The 21,732-nt window shown below is 43.8% G+C and overlaps 1 protein-coding gene across 9 annotated transcripts in view; it reads right to left on the reverse strand.

Moving 5' to 3' along the window:
* LOC118505131 (protein tincar) overlaps positions 1 to 21,732 on the reverse strand; it is a 91,098-nt gene that overhangs the window by 34,600 nt on the left and 34,766 nt on the right. The gene's annotated exons all lie outside the window — the stretch shown is intronic.

The following is a 21,732-nucleotide window of genomic DNA, read 5'->3' on the forward strand; positions in this document are numbered from 1 at the left end:
ACCAGAAAAAGGTCTGCAAATCCGGTCACTACGCCAACCAATCATTGGTCCAATGAACCTCACCGTCAGTCCGTTTGGTGGCGGTATTGCTATTGTGTCTCGATATCATCTAGGAGTCGAAATCCACAACCGAGAGCCACACAATATGGCCCACTTCATCATGAACCATTAGCCCAGATGTGGTAAAGCGGAGGACCAAACTTTAGTCCACATTTTCTTCGTCTGGTAAAAAATGGGGAGAAGATGGTTGAGCAGAAAAAAAAAATACAGTAATTCTACTAGTATTACACTTTGCAGAGCATCGGTAGGTAGGAGGATATGAACGAGGGAGGACCAAAAATAAAAACAAACTTTAACAGAAACAGAACAGGAGCAACTTTTTTTGCAGCTTTATTGTTTGTTTGTCTCGCCCATGTTTTGTTTGGCCAATCGTAAAACGTAAATCGTACTATGGCGGAGTCGACGGGGAAAAAATCAACAGCAGCAGCATTACTGTGTCTCGATTGTAGCAGATTTTCATTCACACCGATCGATCGATTTTCAGACACCAAAGCGTAGGGAAAACACGTCCTGCAGAACAATATCCTGCAATGGGGAATTGAGAAGAAGGGGCGGAAAAAAATTGGTTCACTTTGTGCTGCTGTGCATACCTTCGGTACCGTCTGGTGCGGAGCAAGAGTTGAAAGGAAAATGAGACGTGGTAAAAATAAAATCAGCAATGACCAATTCTGCTCGTGTGCCGATGTTCGCCAAATGGCGAGGGAGAAAAATGCTTAGCGATGATGATGCTTATGGCGATGATGGGAGGCAAAAAAAGCACCATCCGGGGAGCTTTGCATACGAGATTTCGGAAAATTCTTCTCTGTGTGTGAGATGATGATTTTTTGCACTGTTCAAGCTCATGCTGATGATTGTGTTGAAAAAGATGTTCTCGAACGTACACCACGCCGTAGCTTTCTTTTCCATAGAAAGCGTCTCTTTCGTTTGGACGATCTTGAACGCTTTGTGTTGTCGTACTAAAGTTTCGCTTATTTTTCTTTCCAGCCATCCAGCGACTGTTTATTTACATAATTCGATGCTGAGGACAAAAGTTTCTGCTCCAGTAAAAGACATCGGTTACATCGGTGCAGGTCAAAACACAGGTGGACCCAGTTACTGGCATCAGGTGCTGGAGTGCTGTGAGAAATAGCATTCGGTTTCGTGTTGGTTGGTTGTTCTTGGGCAAGCGAGCGAACAATTCAAATGAAACGAAACGAGTGTAGCGCGATATAAGCAATAAAGCTTTAGGAACTTATTAAAAATACCGACAATAGCTTCGTCTGGTCGTTTGCCAAGCTCGGGTTGGCGGTGCTGGTTCGCGTCGTTCGCCATTGAAAGACACTTTAGAGTGCATTTGCGCGATGCAATCATCTTTGATTGCATTCAGCTCGTTAGAGGGCACGCATAAAAGCATCGTTGATGGTGATGATTTACGGAAAATTGAAAAGCAAAATCGTGATTGAATCAGACGGTAAACGGTGGAGAGTATTTGCTGTGTAAAATAACATAATAAAGAGAAGAACGATCGAGATAGTGAGAGGGTGCTTATGGAGATGGTTTGAAGGTGTATTATGAACTTCAATCATCGGAATATATTTATTTTATTATTGACATAAAATATTACCGATATAAACGATGAGTGTTTCATGTAGTAGAATGTCATACTCAGAGAAGTCCAGTTTAAATGGTCCAGTGTTGTAAAATCCCTTCAGAGGCTCGATCTGGATGAATCCGACTCGGGAGACAGTCGTCAATCGTATCCAGAGCAACTTTAAAAACAGAGGTCAGGGATTTTACAAGCTGGTCACCGCATGTCTAGCAGATTGCCGCTCATGGTATCTCAGGATCTTGCCGAACTACACTAGAACTCGAGGACCGTCTGTCATATGTCTAATTACATATGGCTCCCGTTAGTGTCTGATAAGATCCCTTGAAAGTCAGAGCAACAAAATGAATTGTCTCTACCCTTAGAAACAAATACGAAGTCTATCAAATATGAAGTCTATCTAGAAATATTTTAAATATCATTGCACAATTGTTCGAGAAAGAAGACGAGCGACCAGTATCATAGCGACGAGTTGTGAAACAAATTATTTATATACATACAAACTTCTTGAACATTTTTCCCCCAGCTCATAACTCCCAATCCCGTCCAATATTTCTCAAGTGCTCCAACCACTCTGGAAACGTCCATTTTCAAAATTGCTGCGCGTTCTTGGAGCTGCAGCGTTGCATTTCGAGATAAAATGGTACCACTTGTTGACGAATCCACGGCCCACAGCACAAAACTTGCTCTTACGCGCTGGACGAACGGCTGCGACTGTGATGTGATTGATGGTCCATCGTGGTCCATGAGGCAGTGGCAGCAGTTCTGGTCTAGCGCTTCCGGCACAAGAACTTTTAGCGACCTACTTTTTTACCAAATTGCCCACCCGAAGACTCGCGTAGCGGATATGCATTTTATCGCAAATGGTTTGATGATGATGATGATGGCGGTGGTGGTGGGCCCGGTTTTTTTTACGTCTAACTTCCGCTTGCCAGGTTGGAGCGTTCCAAGAAGTTAGTTAAAAGCAGAGAAGCACCACTTGAGAGAAGCAAAACTGTGCCACGATAAGGACCGCCAACGGCTGCAAGTTGCAAGGCTCGGAAAATAGAGCTCCCGGGGAAAAGAAAGTGTTTCGTCGTTCTGCTAATGACAACATTAACTTCCCCTTCCCAGGTTTTGTACTCTAAAGTTGGCAGAGCGTTTTTCCTGGAAAATATTTAGCAACAACATGTTTGCTACATTATTGAAACGAGGCACGCAGAACTATCTTGCGCTCGGCAGTACAGCATCCCGGACGTCCCATTTGCATAGGATACTTTGCATAAGCTGTAGCGTGCTTCGAACTTTAGGGAAGTGGCCTGGTCTAAGTTTTGTGTACCCTTAGAGTGCTCTAATTAAAAATCGATAGCAATTAGATGTCCATTTCGACACCTGCAGATGGTTGAACGTTGTTAAAGCGAAACAGAGGGCAAGAGAAAAAAAACAGTGGAGACAGGCTGAAAATAATAAGCCAATCAATTATCATTAACGTCCGGAAATCATCAAGCAAATGAAATTTCTCTGCAAACCGGACGTAATCAACCACGAAACACTCGACGTGTTGATGGGAAATTGATGATTAGCGTCACTGTGGCAAAAGGAGGCAAAAGGAGTAAAACGAATTGAGTGACAAGTTGAGTCGCGATTAAACGATGATGCTTTAAAAGATTATCGTTATCGATTTCGGGTAAGGCGTAAGTAAAAGAACCGAACAACAAAGAAGCAGATGCCGCCTGTCACTGAATGAAATCCAGCTGTCAAATCTAATTAGCCGGGGAAGGAATTTGTTAAACTGCTAAAGCTATTTCTAGCCAACTGAACAGAAAAAAATGGGATTAAAATTTCCTCACACAGCGTGTTGCTCCATTGTTGCTCATTAGCGGGAAAATGGTTTTAAAAAATGCAAGTAAACCATTCCGAGCCACCATAAGCTGTAGCATGTTAGCCATTTTGTTCCATTCCGCTGGACCGTGATTGATGAGACTGGCGCGTAATTTGATACTCGTAATTGACCGCAGAGCAACTCCCTCCCCTTTCTGCAACGTCTAAGGGCGGGCGTCTGTCATGTCGCCGTGGCCCGTAATAATTTCATTAACCATTCGTTTGGCCTACCGAGCCTTCCGGGTTTGCGGTATGTGTGTGTGTGTGTATGTGAGGTACCATTTTCCATTTCCTGGTTGGTGGCCGTGCTCAACAACCGGTTGCCGCTTCTTCCTTGCGCGGCAGTGAAAAATTGCTTCCGGAAGGCGATGGAGCAATATAAATTGTTTCAGCAAATAAAACCGTTGTTCATTTTGGTGGGAGTGGTGGAATGGATGGTGGGAGGGTTGGGTGGGGCATGATGAGGAAATAATTTTTAATAAAATTATCCCGCCATCCGCCCATCGACTCCTGGTGTCGTCTTCACTGTGGGCGAGTGTAGTTCCACCAGGATCAAGTTCATTCCTTAACTAACTGTTGGGCGATTGTGATGGGACGGGGAGTGGGTTTCAGCGATCAGCTATCCCGGTAGCCATCGTGACACTGACCGCAGAAAACGGGGGCAGTTTTCCCCAAAATTAATTACAGCATAATGCAGTCGATAATCCTATTAGTAAGTGTCGTAATCAAACCCACATTTACAGGCCAGGCTTGGTTGATGAAACAGGCCGACAAATGGCTGAAGGATTGATTATTATGCAGGGCGCGTAGTATTTAATCAGTGATTTAAAATCAGAAAGAAAAAAAAAAAGTTTAATTTTAATATACTCAAATTATGGAAGCGTATTCGCCTGAAAGTATGCAATCAGGGTACAAAAGCTTGCTGAAATGGAATATTTTTTTAATAACCCTGTTTAGGATCAATAATTTTCTATTAAAATTTTACTTTTTCATTAAATTAATATCGATTCTATCAAGATATGTCCATCCTACGAGCAAAAACACTTCCAAGCACCATGCATCAGCAATAAATAGGCACATAAACATTCGCACCATCCACAATTTTACAATGTTTGTCGGGTGGAAGATAAAAGTCTTCAATTCAATTATGGAGAGCACAATTTTCCCTTCCCCCTAAAACCTCCCTCCCACCCTTTTCCTCATTCTACCATTTCGTCGGGAGTAAATCTCATTACAGTACTCGCTGTTCCTCAAGGAACAGAAGAACAGCAAGTCTATCGCAGCAAAAAATAGAAACACACTCACCAAACACGAACGCAACGCAGTGCAAAATCATCGAAAACCTACAATTACGTTGCGGACAGTGCCATACCTGGTCGTAACGCGAAACTTCTTGCCCGTTGGCAGACAACAAGGAGCAAAGGTTCGCCGAGGAGGCAAAATAAACACAACAGTGAATGGTGGCCTGCCTGCCTGCCTGAGCTGGGTGTTTATTTTTTATGATGCTATAATCTCGCCCGAAATGGGCACTTACTGTCCTTTCCGGCGAGGGCGAGACGAGTGGAAGATTTTATGTTTTATTTATGTTTTGTTTTTGCCTCACTTACGGTGTTGATGGAGTCTTCGGGGCAGGAGTTTTGCTTCACGAGCGATCCTGCGAAAGGGCACCGTGGCATCGACAGAACGTAATAGAACGATCAAGTGCCGGTGTTTGTTTGATTTTGGGGCCGTGTTCACCGTCACCTCATAAAAGAATACACACCAAACGCTCCGCTGACCTGAAAAATCTCGATTCGTTCGAGGCATCGTTGATTAGACAGAGGCAATTTTGTTCCGCATTAGAAGTTTGACGGTGTGAAGAGAAACAAAAAAGTTGCCAAATGTCACCAGCCATTTGATTTTTCGCAAGTTCGCAAATGTAAACAATGCTGAGGAATGTGATTAAAAATGGACGACTGATGGAAGAGAATGGATCGGAGGTATTCCGAGAATTAAGTGGAGGAAGTTTGTTGATTGATGGACTTTTTATTAGCACATTCGAATGATGCTTGTGTGAAAGTTGAAGTCGTCGTGAGGTTCACCTTTTTGATGTTGTTTGACAGCAAATGTTCGCTGGCAATGCTCAGATATTTATTTGAGAGCCAATAGATGCTACATTGCTGTTCCATATTCGTTGAAGTATAAAATATACACAAGTATGCTCCGCGCAGTACGTGTAGTGCTCAGCTTAACAAACAACTGACTAAATTGAAACATACAGCATTCACGTATCGTTAAGCTTTACAGCTTCCTACCGGTGGCGCGAAGAAAAAAGAACCACCGCGCATAGCTCGACTAATCCCCGGCCCATTGTTTGCAATCCAAATCCCCACGGCTAAACACAACTAGTGACAAAATTTTGGTGCCAACGTGCGTTGATTGGTACGTTTGTTGTTTACATTCGGTCTCTCAATTGCATCATCATTCTGGCTCACGTTGTTTATCTTCTGGACGAACAGAACGTTGCCTGCGGTACTAGATGAAGTCCTGCGAGATCGATTTGCTGACGGGGCGGACATGCTGCACACAGAACAAGGGAAAACAAATTAAGCGAAATTTCCGTTTGTTCCAGACATGAAACGTCAATCTCGTGTGTTGGTCCACCCTGCTTAAAGCTTGTGGTTGTTGTAACAGACGGCCACGGCTAGTGAGGGCGGTGATAAATAAATATGTGACGGAATGTTAAGGTTTGGTTGACTCGCTCGCTGGCTGGTGAGTTGTACGACCAGCTGTTGTCGTTGTCGTTCATCATCCCGGATGGATACTAAGGGATAAGTCCACACATGGGATGGGCGAGTCCTGGACAACCAGTACCTAGAAGCGAGAAACAAGGAAGTGGTCCGCGCAACCCTACGGACCATTAAAACTCGCTTTCAATGGCAATCAAGCTTCGGGGCGAGGGAATCCGATTTCCCGGTCCCGTCGACTTTACTTACACATGTCGAAAGCTTCCCATCAGTCATGGACAACTAATCCTCCCCCGGGTCGTACGGGCAAAAAAGGGGGAGCAACATATCCATTACTATCATAATCTACATCATCATCAAACGTTATCATCATCCTTATCATCATCAGCCTTGCTTATCGTCTTACACCCTTATGTACGGATTCTTCCATGCAGGGAAAGCGCACCAGGACCCAGGAACGGATGGTGTTTGATTCGTTTTCCATCTTTCTATAACGTTACGAAAATAACATCAACGAAACGGGGCGGAATAAAAAAAGAACTCATGATAGCATTTTCTTTGAGTTTCTTTTTGAGGATACGGGACACGTTTGTTGTTGGCTAAACCGCTCTCAGGGAAAGGAAACCCCTCTTGTTTGGGAAGGGTTAGAGTTTGACAGACAAATTTCAAGCATGAGGAAATTCGCAACATTTTATTTTCGTGTTGCGATTTTCGTGATAAGAAAATAAAATTCTTCGACAAATATTATTGCTGATGTCGAAGCAAACGTTCTTTTGTGGCTAAATATGGAGCCAAGGCCAAGACACACACTCGCAAGGGAGTATTATGATGGAATATTGTGGAAATTTGTATTTCATGTAAATAAAGAATCTGGAGTTCGATTTCTGCGCACGGCAAACCTCGTGAAAAACCTTTCTATTTTGATTTATCCGGTGTATGGTTTTAGAATAAACATTTTTCAATCGCGTGGTTTGATTTTTGAAGGAAAATTCTTGGAAAACAGCCTCAAAAGATATGCTTAAAAACAAAAATAAAGGGAAAACATTTATCCGTCCCGAGGCTTTCCCTTACTGCAGAAGGAAAGACAGAAATGCGCCGGTCATATTTCATGCCAGTTTGTGCCGGAATAGATATTTCAAGAGATTGAAAAGGATCTTTCGCAAGGGTGTGAGGGTGATAAAACGCCCCGGAGTAGCAAATTCAGGCACGGGAGGATACGACCAAAAATGTTGCCATCGATTTTCGTGCCCTCTGCTGAACCCGTAAGCATCTGCATGATACCGGGGCCGGCTTTATTGGAAAAGAAAATCCTCATACAGGGAGGCTAGGAATGTGCACTTCGAGCGAAATGTGGCAAAAAGAAATGGGAAAATTTCCACCAGAAAAAAACGGGCCATCTTCTAAAGGAAAACTATTGCGAAGGAAATACCGGGAAAATCGATCCAAATGCATTTCAGCCACTTGCAATCTCGAGATTCGTCGCCTATTTCTTGGCAAGATTTTCTTTTTTCCATTTTTCTCCAACTGGAAATGTAACGGTGCTGGCAACTATGTTGGTAACAGTAATTCAACGTGATCGAACACTACCGGTGCGCTAAACTGCAACCCGTGGACGTGACGTGAAGCATGGTCACGAGGACGAACACCAGGCGCCTCCATCGATGTTGCGACATTGCAATTGTCGAGCTGCGCCGTTGAACGTGCAGTTTAAATGTGAATGCAAACGATCAGTGGGTGTAGCGTTTCCTTTCTTTTTGCCTTCTCATATTATTATTCTGCTCACCTGCAAGTACCTGAAAGTGCAGGGAATGGTCGCGATGAGCGATTTTGGATTGGCTATGAAAATATTGAATTTAATTCCACTTACATAGCGCATCCCGTGAGACCTCGATTGCATAAAAAGTTGAACTGGAGCAAACCTTTCATTGGAAGCAATTAATTTTAATGAATGCCTTCATTGGGAGCGTGTTTTTTTTTGTTTGCGCTCAACGTACCAAGACCGAAAGATAATAAAAACATGCACACACAAACTGACTGTGGAAAATGGAAGAGAAAAACAAGAAAAACACAATGCACGAACTCAGCGCTTTCGGACTGGCTGGTCTCGCGGTTCAATTAAAAACTTGTACACGTACAGACCACGCGAGAGAATGAATGACCACGACAGCCGACTCTTGCAGTGGCATTTCACCGGGAAACTCAATTAAGCTTGTACCATGTTTCCTGTGGCCTCCGTACGATTTGCACGAAAAATAAAACAGCACTCGAATGCCATGGAGTTCGGAAACTGCATTTCGAATGCATTCCGGGGGCAAAAGATTTGATTCCTCACGATCACGATGAACTGTCACCCAGTGCGGGAAAAGGTGTGACAGCGAAACAAGTTCAATTTGGTTCGAGTGGCCAACTCCGACGCTTTTTTTTTGCTTTGGCGGACGTCGGTCTACCAATGAAACCACCATTGGCGCTTAAAGCGAGCAAATGTCAACGGCATTTCATCAATCAACGGAACCATACGGGGTGATGGCAAAATCAAAACTAGCAAGCGTTCGTACGCTAGATGGCCGGTGATCCTGCGTCCAGACGGTGCTGATCTTTCCTTACCGCACTCAACTCGGATGATGATGACGTTTCCCATTGATTTTGATCGTTGTGGCAAAAGCGAGCGAGGTGATGATATTCATGTTGCTAGTTTATTCAGCAATGAAACAGAAAGTTTTTATGTGTTTTGTTGGTCGTGGGGTTTTTTTTTCTACCGTCCCAACCGCAAACAGCATTGAAAACCCGTGGTCGTGTGCCTGACGCGGGATCTAACCTCAAAAAACAAGCACTGAAACCGTTGGTCACCCCGATTGGTTTGGATGGCTGGCTGGTGGTTTTGTACACTTCGTTGTCACGTTATGTTACAGTGAGGGAGTGTTTTTTTCTCCACAGCAGCAAATTCTAAATCTCGTTATAGAACTGTTACATTCGTTTAGAGTTTTTTACCTTCATTTTGCTATGAGGGAAGGCAAACAGCGACCACGAAACCACCAAAAAGCAGGGATAAAATGTATGTTTGTACTGTTGCTTACAGATGTGACTGGAAATTACAGACGTAGTTTTTAGGGCGAGCGTTGTTTTTTTAACATACCACCAGATGTAAATTGACTAGAAGGTGAAAGGATCGTGTGAACTGCATTGGTTCATTGACCTTTTCCCCTAAACAATGTTGCATAGTGTGAGCTGTATACAACACCACTACATGCTTGACACAGCATTCTAGAGCACTCGCATTAAATTTTATACTTCAAGCGCCTGAATGTATGCAATTTTTATGCAATGAAAATATAAGTGAGGCTTCTTAAGGCTATTTTGACTTCTTAAGCTTCCCAGCAATTTATTTTAACTAAATTTAAAGGTGAGTTTTCCGAACGATAACAAAACGTTGGAGTCTACAGAGTCTTTAATCCTTCCACAATCCTTCGATTGCGTATTGCCAGGAGAAGGTGTATTTTCAATTTACGATTTGCACTAGCGACGCTATGTATAAAACATTAATCCAATTTCTAACCAACTGAGAGAGAGAGACAGAGGCTAGAAGAACCAATCAAACCAGTCGTATCATTGCCCAATCCTTAACCAATGGAGGACGGATAGAACGCAAAAGGACGGTGAAAAACTGCCCGCAGCAGTGTTAGCAGATCAGGGCAAGGAATTACTAGCAAAAAGAAGGGGGAAGGAGGGTGGGGGGGGGGGGGGTGTTCACCCACCTCGAGCAAACGTGACAAACGGCACTGGTAAAGGATAAATTTCATTTGTTCACTAGCCGCCGCACACTCCCGGACCGCCGCAAAGTCGTTGAATCGTAATTTAGAATGCTGCATTCGTCGTCGGGCAGACATCGTTCCCGTTGGACTTCAATTCAGTGATTGGGTTGCCGGATGCGGAATGCGTGTGTATTGCAGTGGAGACCCTTACCAACGGTGACCACCTGTACAAATCCTTGCAACGAGCTAAATCGTAGAAATCTTCCGAATGTCTCGGAATGGCCGTCGAGGGTTCTGGTGGGTAATTGATAAATCCCGTGCGAAAGATACCAGGTGAGGGCGAGGAGGATATCGAACGGTTTGTCATTCAAATGATGATTTCAAGGGATTGTAACAGCACCATTACGACGGACGGACGTGATTGGGTTGGGAATAATATTGCTGCTTAATGGATTGTGTTTTTGAAGTTAAACGATGGATATGGAAGGTTGTAATGTATCCAAATATAATTTTTCAACTGAAGAATGTGTAGCAACTATAGTGAATTTTTAGCTCGCTATGAACTCCTAATGTAGTCTCAAATTTCCATAAACTAAGCAGCCATACCAGAAGCATATTTAATTTATTATAAATAAACATGGTCGTGGTTTGTTTATTTTCCCAGAAACTGAATTTTAGTAAAGCTTCACCATCTACAACGTTACCGTGTAGCAATCAGGTTAGTTTTCCCATCGCTCATACTCGCACCGGACTGATACTGACAGTCCATCCATCCATCCATCGGAAGCACCCAAACGGGCTTTCCACCGACGCTGTCTACCATGTAAATTAGCAACGAGCGACGAATGCGTGTAGTGGCATGAACGCTGTTTCATTAGTGCTTCGAAATAAGCTAAACAATTAGGATGATTTAATGAAACGACCTACCCGGAGTAGCAGCGTCCGTCAGGCAACAGTCGGTATGCGTGTAGCTTCAACGATCTGCCGTACCGAAGACTGCCTTCATTTCACGAGGCGGAAACCAAAGCAATGCAATTAGCGGCGCGCGGTTACGTGCGGTATGTTGGTGGAAAACTTCATTGTACCCTTTAACGGGGAGTGTTGCGGTTTCGGTGAAGGAAACGAGGACCACCACAATTGGTGTGCTGTAATGAACATAAACAACAACATGCCGCTTCGCAGCAAACGGGAGGCTCGGTATGTGGCTGCGTTTTTGCCCGCTGCAAGGATTCGACGCAAAAATGAAGCACAGTGAATATTGTGTTAAAGCGAACCTCCTGACACGTTGACATGTGGAAAGGCTCTTGTAGATGTGCCCATTATCTGACTGCCATCATCACTGCTTTTGATTACCATTTCCTTTCGGACGTTTTCGGAATCAAACATTATAGGATGTACTGTGCGGAGAGGTGTGAGTATTTGAATGCGTGGCGTCAGATTTCGTCTGGCAATGCTGGAAGTCTTGCCCGAGGGTTTGCTCGTCCTAGGTCGAATAGTTCCAGGTATAGTCCTTGGAATGCACATCGAATGCACTTTTGTTAGGTTACCATCAGCTCACCATCACCATCAGGCATGTTAGAACACATTAGCAACGAACGGAGAGGCTTCCAGCGGATATCACATGGCAAACGGGCAACTATCATTGACAATGTACAGACGTCCAGACACACGAAACGTTCACCGATGATCCTTTTTTGGAAGGACAACGAACGGAAGAGTCGCACATCTCGTCGTAACAGTGCAACAGCAATGTAATAGCCGTTCGGTCCACTTGATCCCTGTAGCTCGGCCCTTGTTCACCAAGTAACACAATGCGATGCACCAGCCCAGACTGAGAGTCACTTGAAGTTTAATTCAATTACTGTACGGTGAATGACTTTTGCTTTACAACGCACACATGCACACAAACACACCCATTGGTCAGCCGGTGAATGGTCCGTACGCAGCAGCACATTCCTGTGGGCACTCCGCCTGCTTGATTGTACGGCACTGGTTTTTAGGGTTGAGCTTTAAATACCCTTAGGGTTGGGTTGGGTGGTTAGGAAACCGTTCGAGCTCACCGGTTCTGGCCGATGGAAAAATAAGAAACAGTAGCTTCACGCTACGGCTTACAGAATAGATTGACCGACCGAGATTCAACCGGGTGGAGTGGGTTAAAAAAGACCAGACACCATAACTAAACTTCCGGGCCTGTGGTTTACCGAGCAGCGTTAAGAGACGAGTGTTTGCCCGATTCGATCGGCTGATAGTGTTCGATCTGTGACACGTTGTATCGTCGGGCAGGCAGACAGTTTTTGGAGGATTTTGCTGGCTTTACTCGTCCCATTGTGTGTTCTGTCACCGCTAGAGAGTTGTCCCGGTATACTACCGGCTAGGGCTGTGGCTCGATTAATCTTTAATTTAATGCAAGCGTTTTTCCTTTGTCAATTATTTAAGAATGCTCAGCGTAGAAAGTTTAAACATTCAATTTAAAAATTCAAACAAGCTAAGCTACACCGCTTTCAAAGAAGGGTGCAAGGAGTTGAAACATTATCTATTTAGTGTGGAAACTTTTTAATACCATTGCTTGCGGTAAAACTCGGTGGAAGGATCATGTGGGAAGTGGGTAAAGGGAATGTAAACTTTCATCGGTGGGTTGGATTGATTTTACTTTATTTCCTTTGCGGTGTTACTGGGATGCTCTGGTAGAACGACACCGTGGGTTGAAACTTTCAAAGCGCATTGCGGAAATGTACCACAAAACTTTCACTCGAAGTGACCTAAACCACCGCTGGTCATAAACAAGTCAGGCAGGATTCACCCGCCTGGGATGGAAGGACAAAATATTTTCAGAACTTTTCGCTTCGGCCAAGAGCGGGGAAAAACGAATGATATGCAACCGATAGGGGAGGTTAAAGGGAAAGGAGGGCGTGGAAAACGCTTTTCCACAGCTACCACCGACAAGGTCATTTATTTGGGATTAGTGTTGCAGCATAATTATAATCTACGGCACCAGCATTAGACGGACGACGGCGGGTGCGAAACGGCGCCGTAAGTTATGCAATTAGTTCGCTTTCGCAACCACCGCAGCGCAGGATTTATTTCTCTAATGAGCACAAACGATGACGGGCCCGGGAAATTTTTGATCCGACATTATTGCGTTTCGGGAAGATTGAAAGAAGGGGAGTTCGTATCGTATATGTGGCCGTTATTTGCGGAGTTGTCATATGAAAAGATTTATGTTCAGAAATGACTAAATTGCCAAACGTAACAGTCAGATAGAGCATTTCAGTTGCAAATATATTTATATTCTCCATTATCCTTCTTTATGGGGCTTTCGAAAGCAATTAGTTGGATACCTTGTCAGGAAAAATGCAGCGACCTGCTTTTCTTTAGGATTATTTTTTCTATTTTTGTTGCTAACGTAAATCCCTGACAACCGCTGACTAGACAAAGATGCTTTTTCGACGGCAAAAACAACTCCAGACGGCTGGGAATGTTATTGATCGAATCAATGACCGTCGGAGACACTCGAGGGAGCGTTTCATTTTCAGAGCATGTCTGTGTTTTTATCAGCAACATGTCGTCCAAGCTTTGAAGAAGAATACGAGACTACAATGGGACACAGTGTGACGTCCAGGAATTTTGCTTCGTGAGAATATTTGCACCAACTTGACAGACAGTGAACGAATTCTTATGAATCTGTAGATCACAGTGGTAGTTATATTACTAGGAATCTCTGTATAAGGTAATGAAGTTCGTTTTTTGATACACTTAAGCATGTCTAACAGAACGCGAAGTAAATTTTCAACAATTTTGGATGATAATTATAGTCCCTCTGTTTTATCCTACACATTCAAGTGTTAAAGAGGTTGTTACCCGCAACCGACGGGACCGAGAAGTACAGGGGAAAATACGTCGTCTGCAATCACTCTTCCTCGAGAGCTGTGAATAATTACGTTCATTGCTTCCTGTGGCGTTCCTTTGTTTGGTTGCGTATTTAAACTTCATTGCTGCCGTTACACTTTGCACAGTGAGGAGCGTTTAATTTCACATTTTTAAGGTACCCAAAAAGCCGGTGCGCTAAACAGAGCGATGGTTGAATGAATGATTTGAAAATAGCTATTTTTCCTGACACCAGCACAATAGACTCCTCTCCCAGCGATTCAGCTGAATGGAGGGAGCGATGAAATGGAGACGATATTTTTCCTTCATTGTACTTCTTCGTTTCGCTGGCCCAAAACATTCACGGAGCTTAGCGAAACCATGGAAAATAAAAAGAAATCGACCCCCCCGTGTGGGATGATTCTACAAAACCGCAGGACGGAGCAGCAGCAGGTCGCACAGTGGGAAATTTCGTGGAACAGTTGAGTCGAAACTTGGGCAACCGCTAACCAGCATCTCAACTTGATGGACAGAGTAATCGTATTTTGGGTAGCAAATAGCTGGCGGGTTTTGGACGCACGCTGACACCAATGATTGGGACCCGTGCTCCCAAAGCTGACCAATTTATGATGAGAGATGAAAATGTAATGAATCACTTGCGTTGGTCGTGTGGAACGAGGTTTGATGGAAATAAATCATCCGACAAAATTAACCGATATTTACACTTGGCAACTGTTTAGGGTGGGTGTTGGTGCGAGCATCCAACAAAACAAACAAAAAACGCCCAAATGTAGGCAACATCTCTGCACGTTCTGTAATATTAGACGAGAGCTATGCCGCACTTTAAACAGTGCAGAGAAAAACAAAAGTGAAGCGGCCGATTATTTTGTTGACATCAGCATAAATGTGTGCAAACACAATTTAACTAATGCATCTTTATCGATGAAAATGCCCCAATGTGAAAGTACGTCGTACCATATCGTGTGGAAAATTGTGCCCGAAAGCGCACCCCTCTTCATACGAACGAACGATTGAGAATGGGTATGTCTGCTGAACGACAGACAGATGATTGGGTTTGGGGAGAAAAACGGACGAATAGAGCATAGAAGGGCTTAAGTTCTTGCTGATGATGTGTAAGAGAAAGTGACACTGACAGTGACACTGACGTCGTTGGGGAAAATTGCACTGCTGCTGCTCCACCAGCGTTGAAGCAGTGAAGGAAAACAGGTTCTTATTTATGCTTCAGCCTAAAACAAAGGGAAGAATGTGAGTGCCCTTTTCCCTGCTCGAAAACATTCACTTTCGTTGAAGAGACCGTTTTTGTGTTGTAGAATTTATGAATCGCCTGGAAGAGGGTGTCGTTCCTTGCAACAAGGAGGCACATGGCTGCACATTGTGTACGGTGTATGGTGTTGCTGCAGAAATGATTGGTTTTGTTTTTGCACACAACACAACCGTCCACGTACCTGCATGCTGTTGCATGTTTACCACGCTCTGCACGGCGAACGCTTGGAGTTTGGCTTGTTGTAAGCTAAAAAGTACATCGAAAAAGACCTGGCGAGTTGTTAATAGAGTAGCGTTTATTCTTCAACCCTTGGAGCTTGGAGTGTAGGAAGGAGCATTCGAGTCGCGGTTCGGTTGTGCGTGTATGCGTCTGCTTGGTACGCCGCTTCCCACATTTCAACGCAAAACTCAAATGGCAAGAGGGATGGAGACGCCTGGTGCTGACATGTTTGATACACGCACACTGACACACCGGCACAATCACTGAGTGGGATTTCAAAATGGCATTGCGGTGATGGTTAGACACAAAAACAGCCAGTAGCCAAGGGTGGCATCACTGAATGGCATGACGACGGGCCGACCGTGGAGAGCATAATTGTTCAGGCATTTATGCTGTGGTGTTACCCCGCCAGGGAATCTCTAGCCGTCCTTCGAGCCTTCTCTGTGATCGTTGCAAACCATGCGTTGCCGGGCCTGTATGCGTGAAGTTGAGCGAATCGGAAATCCCAACGGCTTGAGCGGGATCAGTCCCGGTATGCCTTTTTTCGGACGGGAAGTTTAACGGTGGGGCTGTCCGAAAAAGATGAGCAAGGGACAAGGGCGCCTGCTTTCGGTGCTTCCAGGCCTGACAGCAAACGTGGCCGTATCAAGCGTATGTCAAGTTGACACCTTGGCTGTTATTGTTTTTCTATGCTTGTGTGTGTGTCTGTGTGTGCTTTTGATTGAAGGTTATCACTTAGGTCTTGAAGTGGGTGTTGAACGAAGGTCAGGTTGAAGATGGTTGGTTTTATTATTCTTTCTTACTCTTTTATTATTGTTGTATTTCATCAAATTAAAATTTTATTGAAACTAAAAATAAAAACGGTTTGACGAAAAGGAATGAAAATAACACAAACATAAACCACAATGCGAAACGAACCACGGTACTTCTGTTGCGGTTAGGAAAATGAGTGAAGTACTACATACTATATTAACAACCGGTGAAAAGTGAGAGTTGTTGTTCCGGAATAAATAATGTTTTTTTTACTCTTACACACACATTGGAATATCTCGTGAACACAAAGGCTGTGTGGAACAATTTACTGCCTTATTTTCGCGAATGATGTAAAAGTGAGGAGATCGGGAAAAATACCTCCCAAAGTGCTATTGTGGCAAATGAGTTTGAGAGAGAATTGAATATTCATAGGATCCGAAGTTTGGCAGAGACGTTTTATAAGTGTTGAATGTTTTAACGCACAGAAGGGTATAATATTTAAAAATTGAGAATGATGCCTGAAGTTTAACAATTATTCAACTTCAATATATATACATGTTGAATGTAATTTGAATATCTTCAAAGACACTAGTTTGTCTTCAATGTCTGGAAGCTCTTTTTCACTCTTTAAATTTATTTTGATGACATGTTTGTAAGATCCTGCTTTAAAATCTTAACCCCATAGCCACTCGCAACCCATCTAGAATGTAAATGAAAATTTAAAGCTTTGCCCGAACCACGAACCACTCGAAAAAGAATCTAAATAATAATAACATTGCCATCTTGTTGCGTCCCATGCACGGTGGATAAACTTCAAGACCTCGAACAGTAACGAAAATTCAGAACGGCAGAGTCGCACCACCGTATGGCAAAAATGATCGCGACACAATGGATCGTTACCCTCGGCCCGCGATGACTATAAATGGTTGAATTAAAATCACGGCACGAAAGCAAAATAAATAATGTTTCCTATGGGGGAGGGTCCCTTTACTATCTGCTTCCTTCCTTCATCCTTCACTTCCTATCGACAACAGTACGGCCTAGTGACGATAAGTGACCGACCATTTCGCTCGACTTTGTGGAAAAAAAAAATCGTCTCCGCAACAGTAGCAAGCTGGGACACGCATTTTAAAACGATTGTTTCGTCTAGGTTGAGGAAGTGTACTTGGCGCGGAACCCGCAACGTTTGCTGCCATTTGACTGTAGAGTTTATGACGATGTTCGTTCGGCTGTGTATGATTCGGAACAGTCGTACAGTGGTCCCCCGTGACTTGAGAAAATAAACCAACACCGGAAGGAAGCATATAATTGGCGGAAAACTAGAAGACGGGGCAAGAAAGTTCGTGCTTTCGTGAAAGCGAAGATGGTTGGAAAAGGACACTTGAAAGGATTAAAATTCCATTCGGCGAGTTGAATGCAATCGGATAGGGTGGGATGGCATGGAAAAGGCCATCTTCTTCCTTTGTGTCGCTTTGTACAATACACTCGTCCAGTGTTCCGGTGTCACCGGATCAGGCTGGATCAATCTGCAGGATGCGGTGATTATTTGTTTGAGTTGTGCCTTAGGTGTAGCGGTTAAGCTTTTCCCGGCAAGCTTTCGAATGTGCAACCCCATTCGCCGTGGAAAGCCACCCGGAGACCAACGGACGGACGATGTAATGATTTATGTCCACTTGCCATATCCTGCCTGGTACGGGTTGAAACTTGATTATTTTTATGTCCTTTTTGCTTCCTTTGCTTCCTTGCCGTTGCATCCGATCCATTATTTGCGTCAACGATCGAACGATGCAGGCGAGGGATAGCAACGTGATTGCTAGTAACATGACGCTGTTCACCCTTCGAGGATGCTCTCATTCTGTCAATCGGTTGGTGGAGTCTCATTCCACAGCACTGCTTGTGACAGGACGACACGAGATCGAAAGGGTAAGGAAACGAAACAAAAGAGGATTTCATGTTGTGCCGAAGTTTGCTCCAAAGTGCAATGCAAAACACTTTGAAACTACAATCATGGTACTTTGACGTAAGCAAGTGTTCTTTCCTACTTCGCTCACAACAGTGCAAACAGTTGTTCAAACAGCTCCACAATACAACTTCCCTACCGACAGCTATTCCCGAGGATCCCGAGGATTTCTTTTCTTCGAACGTCCACAACAACTTCGATCGACAGCTGTTGTTTACTGGCTGAATGCTTTTTCCCGGGCAGACTGTCGCTGTTACACCGTCTTACCGTGCTTTATGATGTTCTGCCAGTTCCGTGTCTGTGTCGTTGGGTTATCCTTACAATCGACGTACGATTGCAGCTAGTCGTAAAACACCACCAGAGGCAACGGAATAGCCCAGAGAGCAAGCCCTCTCCACCATCATGTATTCGTCGGTTGGAAAGATTTACATCCGTTTACTATTCATCGAAGCATTGTTTATTTTCTCTGTTATCTGGTTTAGGTCTTTTTCTTGGCAGTGACGGAACAAAACATGGCCAGCAGCACCAGCAGTCGCAATGATTCGGAAATAGTGATATTTGTGTTGTTATTTATGTGTTGCGCCGTAATGGTGACGAATGCAGTTTTTTGTGTGTGTGTGTCGTTATTTAGGACTGGTGATGCATTTTCAATTGGAAACAAATAAAGCGTTATGGTAGTTGGAACTCATATAAGACATTGCATACATTTAGGCGCTCTAATTTACACTGTACTAGTGAACAAATCCAATTGATAAGCATTGACGTCAAAACAGTGTAAAGCAAAAAACAAAACAAACACTGCCTTTGTAAATACGGTTGTACCCATATCTCAATTCATCTTAACAAGTAAACGCCAAAATAGCGGAGAAGAAAATCGCTGCCGACACAAAAAACAAAATCTAAGAAAAGGAGGTTTACAATCGCAACATCAGTCACCCACTTCAGGGTACAATAAATCAATAAAATTCATAACGAAATGTCACCTCTCCACTCTGCATGTGACACGGACGGAGAAGCATTGTGACAGATCACAAAGACAAAAGGACGGGTGAAGAAGGGTGACAGAAGGGATGGCATCCCTTAGCTCATCAGTACGGAATCCTTCAAGTGTAATAAACGAATTTTCTTCCCCACGCTCGACATTTCACCACCTTATTGCGGCAAAAAAAAATGGTAAAGAGCCTTGAGTACACTGGTCGTCTATCATGGCATTTGAATGTGTTTCGTTTTATTTCATCGTTTTCCAGCGTACTCGTACACGGTGGGCCGAACGTTTCGAATCGGGAATTTTCGCACACTTACAACACATTGTGTCTAAGAAAAAAGAAAAAAAACCCCCAACCCGGTTGATGAACGTGGCAGGCAATATAAAAATTACCACCTGTGCCAAACATCCATCTCCATTCTGCATGCCCACACCGCAGCAACAACGACGGTTTTGGTAGGGAAATTTATCAAAAATATCCTTCCCTCGCCATCCACAGCTCGTTTTGTTTCGGAAGCTCCATTGTGTGGCGGTTCAATGTCATCTTCTTTAGTCGATTCCGAGTCGCATACATACGCATACACACTGTTGACTGCCAGATTAAACAATGGCTGACGCTTCTTTTGACACTGCGCTGTACCGGGGCTGTGAACACACACATGGTTATTCTTCCTACGCACGAAACCACAATATCTGCACCGGACAGGAATGGGAACCGGCAAGCAAGGAAGGTGTTTATGCGTTATGTGGAGTTTTGGATGTGTTTTGATGAGGCAGCTCCGGTTGGTTCCGTAACAATTTCCATAAAACGAAACGGCTTCAACCCCAACCCCCAGTGGAACGGGGCCCACCCACCCCCCAGCAGTCACATTGATCGGAAGGGTGGGTGTACACGCTGGCTGCGGATAAAAGAATAGACACCCGAACGGCACCCAGGGAGACTTTTGTTGAAAATTAGAAATATCCCTGTGAGCCGTTACCAAAGTGACACCCGGTGGAATCGATGGGGTCTCCGGTCCCTTGCCGCACCACAGCACAGCCAATACCGATGGGAAAAGATGGAAATGACAATGAAAGAGGGTGTAGTGCTGCTTTCCCTGTGTCGGTCCCACCAAACGTACCTTACTGGGAGGCGTACACAAGCGTTTAAACATTAAACGAAAAATTTAACCAATAACCATCGTACCGAACGTCCGTTTGAGCCAAGGTTTTAATGGTTGGCTTGTATGCGGGAGTAAGTGCTCTGTTCTGGTTTATCATTATTCCTTTGCTATTGCCTGAATATTCTCACAGACGTTGGCTTTGCCCGGCACAGTGAAAAACCCTCTTTCGATAGAATTTCCATGTGGTTGTTTGGGTTGACGCGTCTATTGCGTAGCAAGAAATTGGCTTTTGTGACACACCGCAACAAAACAGGGGACAATATCCCAACTTCTTTTCCGTCAATCCTTTGGTAGTTACTCAGTAGCGTCGTAGGAAAAAAAGGGAAGAATGTTGCTTCAATTTCGTGCCAAAATGCGCTAGAATGGATTCAAATCCGATTTGAGTGATGGAATTTGAAGCTCAACTCTTTTTTTGGCTGGACTTTGAATTTCAAACGAAATGGAAAGTACGTGCGTATATCGAGAGATAGTGGTTTTATGTTTAAAGACAGTTAAGACTGGCTGTTTTTTAGGTGGACAGATAGCTTTGGCGTAATTGAAAATTCGAGACAAAAGGATCTATTTTTGGGAGGATGTTTGTGCCATTTCTAGCCTGAATAGTCCTTGAAGACTATTCACTTTTAGAGGCATTTTACTGTGATGAAAATATCCTTGTAAGAGTTTCATCTATTCAACTGACAAAAAATATATCCAACAACATAAATGCTTGTAAAATAATGCTCCCGAAGATAATTATTGATTGAAGGTAGCAAAAGTAAGATCCAATAGCTGATGAGCGGCCATGAATCTCAATACAACCAATCAGCGAATGGAATTTCGATGACGATTTTAATGACATTCTACCACCTCACGTTCGCGTCGCGGTTGGGAAACATTCGTCCAATGTCCTCCTGCTCCACTTGAAGCATGAAATGATAAATGAAGGTCCTTGATGTTTTCAGATTCTTTCTGCCTGCTGGCAATACATTTTCCAGCAGCTCTCTGATCGAACTTAGTTTTTGCCCCCCAATCCACTCAACAGAGCGAACGGTATCGGAAACGTGCCCGCCAGTGAAGCGTTATTTAGAGCGCTCCAAGATTTTAGGTTTCTTTGATGAATCATTTTGAGGATTCTGGTGTTTCGTTCATGTTAAAATGAATGATGATTTCATCGTGAACGTGTATAGTATGCCTGAAGTATGCAGGGTTGTAACATGATTGAAGACAAATTGTGACAACAACAACCAGGCAGGATAGGGATAGTGAGCAGAAACTTTAATCTGTGTGATTCGTTTTCGCTTTTTTTCGCTTTCTCGCTCGTCTGAAGTACACTTGAAATAGGCGAGAAATAAAATAAATCAGAAAGTTTCCATCTCATGAAGCTTATGCGAGTGCATCCTTCGTGCTATCTTTCCTGCCGGTGTCTACCCGAAGACACGTACACTGGATGTGAGTTATAACCTGCAAATGGATGTTAGTGCATGGAACAAATGCATTCCGTGTGGAAGAGCAAACACGCGCTTCCGGTATCCGGTGCGATGAGT

Source organism: Anopheles stephensi, chromosome 2 (assembly GCF_013141755.1).
Source record: "Anopheles stephensi strain Indian chromosome 2, UCI_ANSTEP_V1.0, whole genome shotgun sequence".
Lineage (NCBI taxonomy): Eukaryota > Metazoa > Arthropoda > Insecta > Diptera > Culicidae > Anopheles > Anopheles stephensi.